Source organism: Macaca thibetana, chromosome 14 (genome assembly GCF_024542745.1).
Source record: "Macaca thibetana thibetana isolate TM-01 chromosome 14, ASM2454274v1, whole genome shotgun sequence".
Classification (NCBI taxonomy): Eukaryota; Metazoa; Chordata; class Mammalia; order Primates; family Cercopithecidae; genus Macaca; species Macaca thibetana.
This window is the reverse complement of record NC_065591.1, coordinates 30,404,070-30,416,739: the sequence shown is the minus strand read 5'-3', so window position 1 is coordinate 30,416,739 and position 12,670 is coordinate 30,404,070. Positions and strand designations below refer to the sequence as shown.

At 43.4% G+C, this 12,670-nt stretch overlaps 1 protein-coding gene across 1 annotated transcript in view; it reads left to right on the top strand.

Annotated features, from left to right (window-relative positions):
* The first annotated feature begins 4,168 nt into the window (after positions 1–4,168).
* Positions 4,169–12,670, top strand: part of PDHX (pyruvate dehydrogenase complex component X) — a 157,991-nt gene continuing 149,489 nt past the window's right edge. The window contains exon 1 of the mRNA XM_050758938.1: positions 4,169–4,172. The gene's annotated coding sequence lies outside the window, so the exon portion shown is untranslated. The remainder of the gene's footprint in view (positions 4,173–12,670) is intronic.

Below are 12,670 nucleotides of genomic sequence, written 5' to 3'. Positions count from 1 at the left end.
TTCTCAGCCTCCGCATGTTTGTGGATCCTCCATCTAGCTTCTATTCCATCTGGCGTTGCTGTTCTCTTTGTGTTTTTATTTCAGGTGCTTAAAACACACACACACACACACACACACACACAACTCCTCCCCCTAATTTAGTTTCCTAAACTGAAACAAAATACCTTCTATATTCTAAGGCTTAGTTTTCTCCTCTGTGAAAGGGGTAAAAGATGGGTATTTCTTTTAGTTCTGTATTCAAAGAGTAGATTAGACTCAGAGGGTCTGAATTTCTAAGTTTTTTTTTTTTTTTTTTTTCTCACACACTTATAAAGACTACTGGTAACTACTGTGTGTCACACACAACACACACACTCACACGCATTCATTTCATCTCCACAATAACCCTGTGGGGTACTATTATTATCCCCTTGTGTGATATTCATTCCCTAGGGCTGCCATAACAAAGTACCACAAACTAGGTACAGTCACACATGAGGCAACTGAGACACAGAACTTAACAGGTGTCTCTCCCGTCACATAGCTGGTCCAAGGTGGCAGGCAGGCAGGGATGGATTCCAGGCTTCTTGACACCAGCATTAGTGCTCCTAACTACGCCACTCCGGTATTTCAAGGTCAGCTCGCATCTTTGCTGTGTGGTTGCTGGCGCATCATTTGGGCTCTCTGAGTTTAACTTTCCTCATTAGGCAGATGGAGACAGTCCCACGGTTCTTGTCAGAAGTAGCAAGGTGTTCTGTGTGAAAGCTGCTGAGCCCACATAGATGTCCCCCACTCCACAAGAACGCTCCTTTTCATTCTCACTTGTTCTCTTCCCTTGCTTTTATGTTGGCTGCTATTTAGGAAATGATCGTGCTGCCTTTCCCTGGATATTCTAAATAACGAGAGCTAAACTTGCGGGGAACTCATTACACGCCAGGTATTGCGCCTAGCTCTTGGTATGCTTTACCTCGTCTGCCTTTTATTTAACCTCACAGGAACCCCAGGAGGCAGGTGCAACAATTATCCCCATTTTGCAGGTGAAGGTGAGGCGCCAAGAGGCTGGGTAACTTGCCCCAGATCACACTGCCAGTTAGCGGTGGAGCCAGTACTCAAAATGATGTCTCTGATCCATTCTATCACCTAACTGCTATTGCACCAAGAAAGGAACTAGGGTGAGGGCAGGGAGAAATTATGTGGCTCACGTTGGAGGCAGCTTGTAAGTTTCACTCATAAGCAATAGCAAGAATCTAAGTTAGGGGAACATTCACATTTTTAAAAAATCGGCCCTCTCATCTTTTTCTCATCATTCATACTATTGGTCAATAGTGGACTTCTTCACATATTCAGATATAAGAGAAGCCACTCTGACATGTAGTTCTAGAGGTACAAACCCAGATATGTAAAGATATGGAGAAGAAAATAAACTTCGATGGCTCATAGCTTATTGATCTAAGTCAAACACAAGATTGAAAAGACCCCTGCTGCTGTCATTTAGATATCAGGTCTTCACCTCCAAATCCCTGCTAAGCACTTTGCATTGTCCTGGGCAGAGAGAAAGTCCTTAATAAATTGTTTAGGGCTGGGTTTTTTTTCTAGCCTTTTTTTCCCATTCACCACCAAAAATTTGAGTTTCCCATGTTCCAGGAAGTGGGGAGGCAGTGACTGGGAATGGTCCATGACCAACAGCATGGTGGGACCATTTTGCTCACGGACCCATGGAACCAGGGAGCACTTTTGGGTATGGGGTCACAGAGCTGAGCGGGATGAGTCAAGGCCTATCTCAAGCAGGGCCCGCTCCAAAACGTGAGATAGATAAGTCTAGCATCAATGCCTGGCAGCCTTCCTTAGCAAGCATCTCTCCATCCCCCTGTTAACTTCTCACCTCCAGGCACTTCTTCACCAGCTACTCCTGTGAGACCTTTTTCACCATCAACAATTTGCTACTAAGATACGTAGCTGTGGATTTGCTTACATGGACTAGCTACCTGAGAGTGTTTGAATTTTAATAAAGGATTTTTGGAGACTCAGAATCATCAAATTACAGTCTCTCAGAGGGAAAGCATTGAGCCATCAGCTAATCCAGGGATTACAGATTCACAGGTCTCCAGGGGCAGGCAGGTAACTGTAGACATGTGAAACAGCCTCACAGCAAGAGGGGATGGCAAAAGATTGTGGCAGAATAGAGAACCATGCCACATCGGAGGGCCTTCAAAGTCCGGCTTCTAAAACCACTCTTCAGGAAAATAACAAACACAAACAGGAAGAAAAACAAGCAAAAAAAAAAAAAAAAAAAGAAAGAAAAAAAAAAAAGCTACCCCCTATGTGCAATGTGGTTTGGATCCTGGAACAGAAAAATAACAGTGAAACAACCAATGAAGTGTGAATAAAACCTATAGTTTAGATAATAGTAACTGTTCCAATGTTAATTTCTTAGTTTTGACAAATGCACCACACTTGTATAAGATACTAATATTAGACGAAGTCGAGTTAAAGGTATATGGGAACTTATTGTACTATTTTTGCAATTTTTAATAAATCAAAATTATTCCAAAATAATATGTTTATTTAAAAAAATAAAAACAACTACATAGCGGGTGAGATCTATGATAATAGCAGCTATCACTTAAACAGATGTGGTGCTTACTATTTCTAAGAGCTTTATATATATTAATCCATTTACTCCTCACAACAATTTTATCAGGTAAATAAAATTATTCTCCATTTGTGGGTAAGGAAACTTAAACACAGGCAGGTTAAATATTTGGCCCAGACTCACACAGCTAGTAAGTGGTAGAGCCAAGCTTGTAATCCAAATGCACAGTATTTTTTCCTATATCAGCCCAAGTGAGGGATGTAAAAACTTGTCTGTCAGGATCAGAGGCTCAGCTGGGTGATGACTTATACCTAAGGGGCAGAGCTGGAACTGCAGTGAGTCAAGTGAGACCCTCCCTCCTTGGCTATAAAATGTAAGGGGGCACTACCATCTCACACCTATTAAGATGGCTACTATTTTTTAAATTTAATTTTATTTTAAGGTTTTTTTGTTTTTGTTTTTGTTTTTGTTTTTGTTTTTTTTTTTAATTCCCCAGCCCCTGCCAAAGAAAAGACTTGCTTTAATATGTTTTGGGGCAAACCGAGATCCAAAGAGGTTAACTTTTACTTACTGGAGGTCACGACTGTTTAGCAATATATATGCAGGACGTGCAGGTTTATTACATAGGGAAAGGTGTGTCGTAGTGGTTTGCTGCACCTATCAACCCATCACCTAGGTATTAAGCCCCGCATGAATTAGCTGTATATCCTGATGCTCTCCTTCCCCTCTGCCACCCTGAGAGGCCCCAGTGTGTGTTGTTCCCCTCCCTGTATCCATGTGTTCTCATTGTTCAGCTCCCATTTATAAGTGAGAACATGTGGTGTTTTGTTTTCTGTTCCTGTGTTAGTTTGTTGAGGATAATGGCTTCCAGCTCCATCCATGTCCCTGCAAAGGACCTGATCTCATTCCTTTTCATGGCTGTATAGTATTTCATGGTGTATATGTACCACGTTTTCTTTATCCAGTCTATCATTGATGGGCATTTGGGCTGATGGGTACTATTTTTTAAAAAACAAAATAGAAGATAACAGCATTTGAGACGCATAGAAACTGGAACTCCTTCACAACTGTTGATAGGAATGTACAATGGTTCAGCCACTATGAAACACAGTATAGCTATTCCTCAAAAAATTAAGAATAGACTAACCATATAATTTAGCAATTCCATATCTGTATATATACCAAAAAGAATTTAAAGTAAGATCTCAGATATTTTTACACCAATGTTCATGGTAGCATCATTCATAGGAATCAGAAGATGTAAGCAACTCAAGTGTTTCTTAGCACATAAATGGATAAATAAAATGTAAATACATATATGGAATATTTAAATGTACATACATACATAGCTACCATATATGTATACACATACATTCCATATATGGATATACATGTTATTTATCAATTTATTCAGCCTTTAAAAGGAAATTCTGACACATGCTACAACATGGATGAAGCTTGAAGATACTACGCTAAGTGAAACAAGCCTATCACAAAAAGACAAATACTGTATGATTTCACTTAAATAAGGCACCTAAAGTTATCAAATTCATAGAGACAGAAAGTAGAATGGTGGTTTCCGGGGACTTAAGAGGGGGGGAAATGGAGAGTTATTGTTTAATGGGCACAGAGTTTCAGTTTGGGAAGATAAAGAGTTCTAGAGATGGATGGTGGTGATGTGTGCACAACAGTGGGGACATACTTACTGCCAAAAGCTGTACTTTTGTGTTTTTTTCTTTTGAGACGGAGTCTTGCTCTTTTGCCCAGGCTGGATGCAATGGCGTGATCTCTGCTCACCACAACCTCCGCCTCTTGGGTTCAAGTGATTCTCCTGCCTCAGCCTCCCAAGTAGCTGGGATTACAGGCATCTGCCACCATGCCCCGCTAATTTTTTGTATTTCTAGTAGAGAAGGGGTTTCCATGTTGGCCAGGCTGGTCTTGAACTCCTGACCTCGTGATCTACCCGCCTTGGCCTCCCAAAGTGCGGGGATTACAGGCATGAGCCACCACGCCTAGCCCAAGAACTGTACATTTAAAAGTGATTAGGATGGCAAATTTTATATTAGGAATATTTTACAACAATTTAAAATAAAATAATTTAAGGTGCACTGAAAAGCTCAGTCATCAAGATAAATAATATTTTAATGCAATATCTTATGAGATCAAAACTAATGCACCAGCCTGGGCAATAAAATGAGACCCTGTCCCTACAAAAAATAGGAAAAAAAAAAAATAGCTGAGTGCAGTGGCATGCTCCTGTAGTTCCAGCTGCTGAAGAGGCTGAGGCAGGAGTATCACTTGAGCCCAGGAGTTTGAGGCTATGGTAAGCTATGACTGCACCACTGTGCTGAAGCCCAGGCAACAGAGTGAGACCCCATGTCAAACAAGAAAAACAGCAACAAAACAAATGCAAAACAAATCATGAGGACAAAAATACCAAAATTTTTAATAAAGGCAAGTGTAGGGACAGTGTCCTTTCAAACTATATTGGACTTGAGACAAGAGGAAAAATCAGCAACATTGATCCTGAAGAACACAGCCCTTCCCATGTGCTTCAAGAGCATATGGGAAATTTAGCAGTGGATGGGGCTTGGGGTGTACAATAAAAAGAACTCCCTAGATGATTCTGTTATTCAGTATTCCCTACTTCCTGCCAAAGAAAAGACTTACTTTAACATGTTTTGGAGCAAACCGAGATCCAAAGAGGGTAACAGTTACTGGAAGTTACCACCGTTTGGCAAAGAATTCATGATGGAATGTCAGGGAGCTCAATGGCCAGCGGGGAGACCCTATTGTCCCATTCCAGGACAATTCTGCCTTAGGGACCCTGTGACTCGGGCTGTGAGGTGCTCATTAGGACAGCAAGCCTACACAACACCTGCCAGATCTTTTGCACATTTTACCCAACTTCCAGTTCCAGGCTGATTCTAAAATGTATTTCAGGCCAGGCACAGTGGCTCACACTTGCAATCCCAGCACTTTCGGAGGTTGAAATAGGAGGATCGCTTGAGCCCAGGAGTTTGAGACCAGTCCTAGCAACATAGCAAGACCCCATCTCTAAAGAAAATTTAAAAATTAGCCAGGCAAGTGGTGCAGTCCTAGCTACTACGCAGGCTGAGATGGGAGGATTGCTTGAGTCTGAAAGGTCAAGGCTGCAGTGAGCTGTGGTCCCACTACTGCACTTCAGCCTGGGCAACAGAATGAGACCCTGTCTCAAAAAATAAAATGTGTTTCAGATCTAATCACTCAACACCCTGCTGCCCTTAGCCAACTCACTTGAGATGTTTCAGATGGAAGGCAGCAGCGGGACAAGTCTCTGCAGCAACACCGGGTTTAGGTCCTGCCATTAACAATGCAAATTCAGGGGAGTGTCAGCTGATTTATTCAACAGCACCTTTGGCATGTCCTTGCACCCCACTCAGGTTCATCTATCATCCCCTGTCAGCCCTGGGAGTGGGCTGGATGGGCTACATGTGCTAACTAAGTTCCACTAATATTATCTCAGGGTTCTGGATTTATGGAGGCTTATTTCTTAATTTTTGGATTCCAACGATTAGAGTTATGAGATCCTGTCATAGTCCTGTAGGTTCCCACCCTCTTTCCAAATGTTTCTGTTTTCTTTACCAAGGAGCAGACAATTCATTTCCTTCTTTCTCAGCCTGCAGGGTCTGGCCCTGTCTGCCTCTCAGAGCGCACTGCCAGTCCCTACTCTGGCCCTCTCCAGCCTCCAGTAGTGCAGCTGACCCCGTGACCTTTGCAATGCTTCTCCTTTCTCCTTGTATACCTCTCCCCTTCCCACCCTTCTCCATTTCCCAGCCTTTTCTCCCAGTTCAGTGAGTCTCCACTGGGGGTGATGTTGCCCTGCAGGGACATCTGGCAATGTCTGCGGGCATTTTGACTGTCACAACTGGGGCTTGTGGGTGGTGCTACTGGCATCTAGTGGGTGGAGGTCAAGGCTGCTACTCAAGATTCTACAATGCACATGACAGCCTCCCCTGCCTTCAAAGAATGATCCAGCCCAAAGCATTAATTAGGGGTGAGGTTGAGAAATCCTGCTCCAGCTAAGCAAATCCACCAGCTGAAACTCAAGGATCACTTTCTCTCCGGGGGAAGCTGGCTCAGAGGGCATTCTCCTGCCATCCTCACCCCAACACCACCACCATCACCACCCAAATGCACACCAGACTATGCCATTTTCAGGGCATACCCCTTCTTCCCTTTAGGGTACTTATCTTAGTTTGTCCCCCATTGTATTTCTGTGCTCTGTGTGATGAGTAGCTACCCCCACATTCAAAGCTGCACAAGATTGGGGACTCCTGCCGATCCTGTATCTGTGTCTGTGATAAAGTGTCTGTGTCTGTGATCAGCATTGGATCCCCAGAGCAGAGCAGGTTGCTTGATGCACAGTAGGTTCTCAACAAACAATTGAAACAATCAATGAATCTTCCTTCTATGCCCTCTTTGGAAGGCCCACCAGATTCAGGGCAACCTCTATGACCTGCTGGACTGAAATAGTGGGGAAAGGGTCAGCCTGTGTGTACCACTGGAAGCTGAGAGTGAGGGGTGAACACATCTGGATAAACTTGCTCTCCCCTCTGTCAGCAAATATTTATTGAGGCACTTATTTTATGCCAGGAACTGTTGGATATTAATTGCACAGTCATGCACAAGATGGACATAAGTCTTGACCTCATTGAGCTTCGATCTTTTGGAAAGACAGTCATCAAATGAGTGATGAATGCTTCAAAGGGAAAGGAAATGGGGCTGTGGACACCCATGCTTGGAGAATGTAAACTTGTCTAGGTGGGAAGGATAAAAGGGCTCTCTTTTCTTCTTCCTCTTTTGTGTGGTCCTCCTCTTTGACCTCTACCTCCCACCTCAGGGCTGGGATTAATGTGACCTATGTTCAAAATTATCTTTGGGAATCAGCTCCAAAGCAGGTAGGCACAACCCAAAGGTGTACAAGACAACTACTGGGATATAAATACAAAATATTAGATCTTGTTATATTTATTTTAATGTCATCCTTGTTTGAATTTTTATTTGGGAGTGTTTTATAATCTCCAAATTGGGTCTGTAGAAGCAGACTCTGAAATATAGAGTTGCACGCAGGTTTGTTGGGGAGTAGTCCCAGTTGGTACGCTTGGGACTGTATCAACTTTCCACTCTATGGAAGTGAGGAGGGCAGGACTGGGCATAGGGGAAAGCTGACCTAAAATGCACATGCAACAGAGGTCTCAACCAACCCTACAGGGAGCTCCGGGGCTGTGATAGCCCTTGAGAATGGTCTTGCATTGAGGCAATGGAGTGGGGTCTTTTTATCTCCATCAGACAGTCACTGGCTAGAAGCCACCATCTGGGAGGACATGGCCTTGGGTGAGCTGTTTGTTATAGCCAAGGGCAGTTTCCAATCAGGAATGTAGTTGTGAGGCTTTGGCAACAAATATTTCCAGCTGTTGGGAGGTGGTGGCATTAACTCTAAAGGGAGGGTCTAGACAGAGCACCACAGTGGCCACCACAAGAGTCTGTTTCTACAGCAATACATGTGAATTTCACATGTGTGCACACACACGTGCAGGCACACACACACACTTCAAAAATTGTGTGTGTGTGCCCCAAAATGTTATGCTGGCAGGGGCATGCCATATAGATAATTTGGTGACCACCAATTTAGAGTATGTGTACCCAATTGATAAAAGGACTTCTTTTTATCAGTCTGCCCCCACTGTCCCATTAACATTATGGGCATCATTTCAAAAACGTTTCTCCCAAGCTGTTATAATAAATAATGCATTTATTCCCTCATTTTGAAAATAATAAAAGACAAAACAACTGTGGGTGATATAAAACAAGACAGAGAACAACCAAAACTAATTTGATCTGGAATTCTGATATGATTGTATTTTTGTTAGTGCAGTGGTTAGGAGTCTGGGTTTAAAACCTGGTGATCTGGGTTTAGATACCAGTTCTACTACGTACTATGTGAACTTGAGCAAGCTAGTTAATATGCCTCCTGCCTGTTTCTTCATCTATAAAACAAGGATTATAAAGCACCTATTTCATGGGATTATAATGAGGATTAAATGAATTAATACATTAAAGTGCTTAGGACAATGACTGAGACAGAGTAAGCACTCAATAGTTGTTTCTCAACATCATTAGTCTACATGGCTTTCTTCCAGAAAAATGGAGGTTTGGGGCTCTTGAAACTATTATGGAGCTCTTTGTATCAGTTAAGAATAGGCTTGCCTGTGAGTGACAGAAAATTCAAAGCAAGAGGTAGAAGTTTATTTCCCTTTCATGGTAGGTTTTGCCAGCTGAGATGACAACCCTACAGTCTTGAAATACCATGAATCCGTCTAACTCTTAATGATCCTACCTCACAGTTCTATATAGCTGCTCCAGCCCCTGACATCACATCTGCATTCCAAGCCAGCTGGAAGGAGGAAGGCATGCTTCCTACCTTTAAGAACATTTCCTGGAAGTTGCACAGCTGTTTCTGCATTCATCTTATGGACCAGAACTTAATCTTACAGCCAAGCTTAGCTGTAACTGAGTTTGGAAAACACAGTCTTTGTTCTGGGCAGCCACACATTTAGCTGAAATATGAGAGCAGCCTATAGCTCAGAAAGAAGGACAGAGGAGGTATCAGAGAACAGTTAGCAGTCTCTGCCAAATGTCTTGACTTTGCTTTTAACATCAGAAGCGCAGGAAGGCACAGCCCATTACTGACGATGCTTCACTGATAACTAACATTGAATCCATAACATCTGATCTATTCTTTCCTTTGGTCTGGAGCTGAATTCAGTGATCCCTTGGAGCTCACCTTTGGCACGGCACCTGGAACAGATTCTAACTAAACCGCCAGTTGAAGGACTTCTCCTCACTTGCTCCCTCAAGGGACCTCTTTCTTCTGCAGGGACTTTCTAATCACACAACCCCTACAGGCCCCTGAATCCTCTAAATTCTTCTACTTGTTCTCCCTCACCTGACCATTTCCCTTCTTTGGCCTTTAAGCTGGTTTCAGCCATTCCTTTTCATCCAGTTTTCAGTGTTGTGGTCATTTTTCCTGTTTCAAGATGGAGAGGCCTTAGAATGGCTGTGTTTCAGGAGAGGAGGGAACAGACAGACGTGTTCACGGCATAGGGGTCATCTCCTATATCCTGTTATGCAAGGCCATCTCAGTGTCTTGCCGCTTTGAGGTTCTTTTTACCAAAAGCTGCCTCTCTAGCCCAGCTGAGTGTGATGCCAGCCCCAGAAGGAGGTAGTTGTGTAAGGGTGGGTTGTGTCCTAGGACAGATTCCCCACTTCCCCTTCATGGACCGGTAAGGACTCCTCCTGGGAGCAGAGCACACGATGCCAGCGAGGCCCAGGTTACTCATGCAGCCCCTAGAGGGCAGTAGACTTTATTCCTCATCAAGGCCAGGCAATTAATTGCCTAGCCCTGCCAACACTCGCCTGATCTTTTACAACTTATCACTAAAGGGAATGGCAACTAAGAGTTACTGGGCATCCACTATGTGCCAGGAACTGTGTCAGGGATTAAACTGGTTCATCAAATCCTAACAACAGCCCTGCAAGGTGGGGGAGTTTAGCTCCATTTTACAAATGAGGAAACAAAAGACCAGAGAAGTTGAGTAAGGCTATAGATCTAGAAAGGGGTAGGACCAGGGCTGGAACTCAGGTCTGATGCCCAGACTATGTTCTTCATCCTATGTGAGTTGTCTCTCATTAAATGCCTGTGATTAGTCAGTGGTATGGAGAGTGGGGTATGGAGAATCAACACAATGATTGCAACAAATATTTACTCAGCTTCTACTAAGTGTCAGGTACCAGGGATACAAAGACGGATAAGACATGGTCCTCAAGAAATGTCAGTTTAGCCAGGAATACAGTCATGGACATGGATTACTTCAGGTCAGTGTATTAAAGGCAAAGATCTTATACTCAGCAGTATAATCCATACTTGGGTAGGAATTTAAGAGAGGGAACAGGAGGAATCACAGGAAGCTTCCTGGAAAGGACCATCTCTGAGCTGAGTCTTAAAGAGTGAATTTGAGTAGACAGGTAAAGAATGTAAAAGGCATTTCAGGCAGAGGACACAAAACATGCAAAGGTCAGGAGGTAGGGCCAGTGTAACATACTAGCCATAAACTCTGTATGTATAAGCTCTAGTGTAGCATTTGAGTATACACCTAGTAAGCATTTTTCACCAAATAAATGCATTCTTTTCCTGCAATGGGTAGAAACACACACACACACACACGCGCACACACACACACACACCCCAAAAACCTTTCTGGTCACTCCGTTAATTTGTCAGTCGCATTCTTCTTGTCTTTTCTCCTGCCTCAACCTGGCTCCCACTTCTGCCTCCTCCCCTGTTCTCAGATTCTCTATGTAGAATGTTCTCTTTTTCACCAGCAGACTTTTTTTGCCATAGTCCTGAAACTCTATTTTGCTTGCATTCATTGGAAGCCAAATGAATGTTACACTTCTTGGAGTTCTGCTGAGATGTTGGGGGACCGAAAGCCAGCATCTTGAGTGAGTGAGGTCTTCATAGAGCCTTCAGGTTTAAGGAAGACCGAGCCCATCTGCTTCCTCCATCTTTCCCAAACCTGATTCCCAAGCAGCACTGGTGTCAGCACAGCCTATTGAGGAGCTTTGCCTCCCATTGGCTCCCAGATTTTAGTTGCCAGGGCACCTGAAGGAGAAGAAGGGTGTTGGTCCTCAATTCCCTCCAGCCTCATGTTGCTGTGGTCTTTATCCAGGCCTCCGTGCTGGGTCCCAGCCTCTTGATTTCCCTTTCTCCACTTACTCCAGGCCTGCCTCCCCCATCCCCAGAAACAGTGTAACCTATACTTAGAAAATTAAGTTTTACAGGTTTCAGTCAGGGGCAGGAATTTCTAAGGGTGGGATTTTAATATCAGCGTTCTAGTTGTTCTCCCAGCATTTCTTGGATTGGGGGCCTCCCCTAGCACCCCTGAAATAATACAAGCCTGTTAAGGCAGTGGAGCTATATAGACTTGGGTAAATAACTCTATCCTCACACAAACCTGAGTTCAAATATGGGCTCTGCTGCTTCCTGGCTTGGGGACTTCAGCCAAGGAGCTGAAACTCTCTGAGCCTCTGTATTCTTGTCTATAAAGCAGGGATAATAGCACCATGATGTAAAGCGCTTGGAGTGGATACTATTATTATAACACCCCTTGCTCGTTTGTAGGCACTGTTTGTTTGTTTGTTTGTTTGTTTGTTGAGACCGAGTCTTGCTCTGTCGCCCAGGCTGGAGTGCAGTGGCGCAATCGCGCAATCTCGGTTCACTGCAAGCTCCGCCTCCCGGGTTCACGCCATTCTTCCTGCCTCAGCCTCCCCAGTGGCTGGGATTACAGGCGCCCGCCACCTCACCCGGCTAATTTTTTGTGTTTTTTAGGAGACGGAGTTTCACCGTGTTAGCCGGGATGGTCTCCGTCTCCTGACCTTGTGATCTGCCCACCTCGGTCTCCCAAAGTGCTGGGATTACAGGCGTGAGCCACCGCGCCCGGCCACATTGATTCATCTGACACAATTTTGTTAAGAGCAAAGTCTTTTAATAATTTAAAGCATATCACAGAGTAATCAAATTTCCTCCTTAAAATAAAATTTTAAAATGTTCAACCTTTTCTATTCTCTTTGGAAGTAACACCTTAATACATTGTACATGCACCGCAGAGAGTAAGCTTTATTTCAATACATCTGCCTATTCTACTTCAATTTAAGGCAATATGTTATGGGATGAATTGCTGTGGCTGGAAAGTTTCACCCAGTAACCTCCTTTCCTCGAACAAATTATAGTTCCTCTCCTCTGGGTCAATTTTAGTTAAGTGCTACAACCGCTAATGATTTCCAGAGAGAGCTATTGTAATTACTTTAAATCATATTGTTTTTGCCATGGTTGTACATACTAATTTCCCGTAGTCCCCAGACACACATCTGAAATTCATAACTACATGGATTTTTTTCCATCTTTTTCTATTTATCAATTAAAACTAGTTTACAAAGGGGACAAGCACAAGTTATTATTAAGAGGGAAACCACTGCATTTTAAAGAATCACTATTAT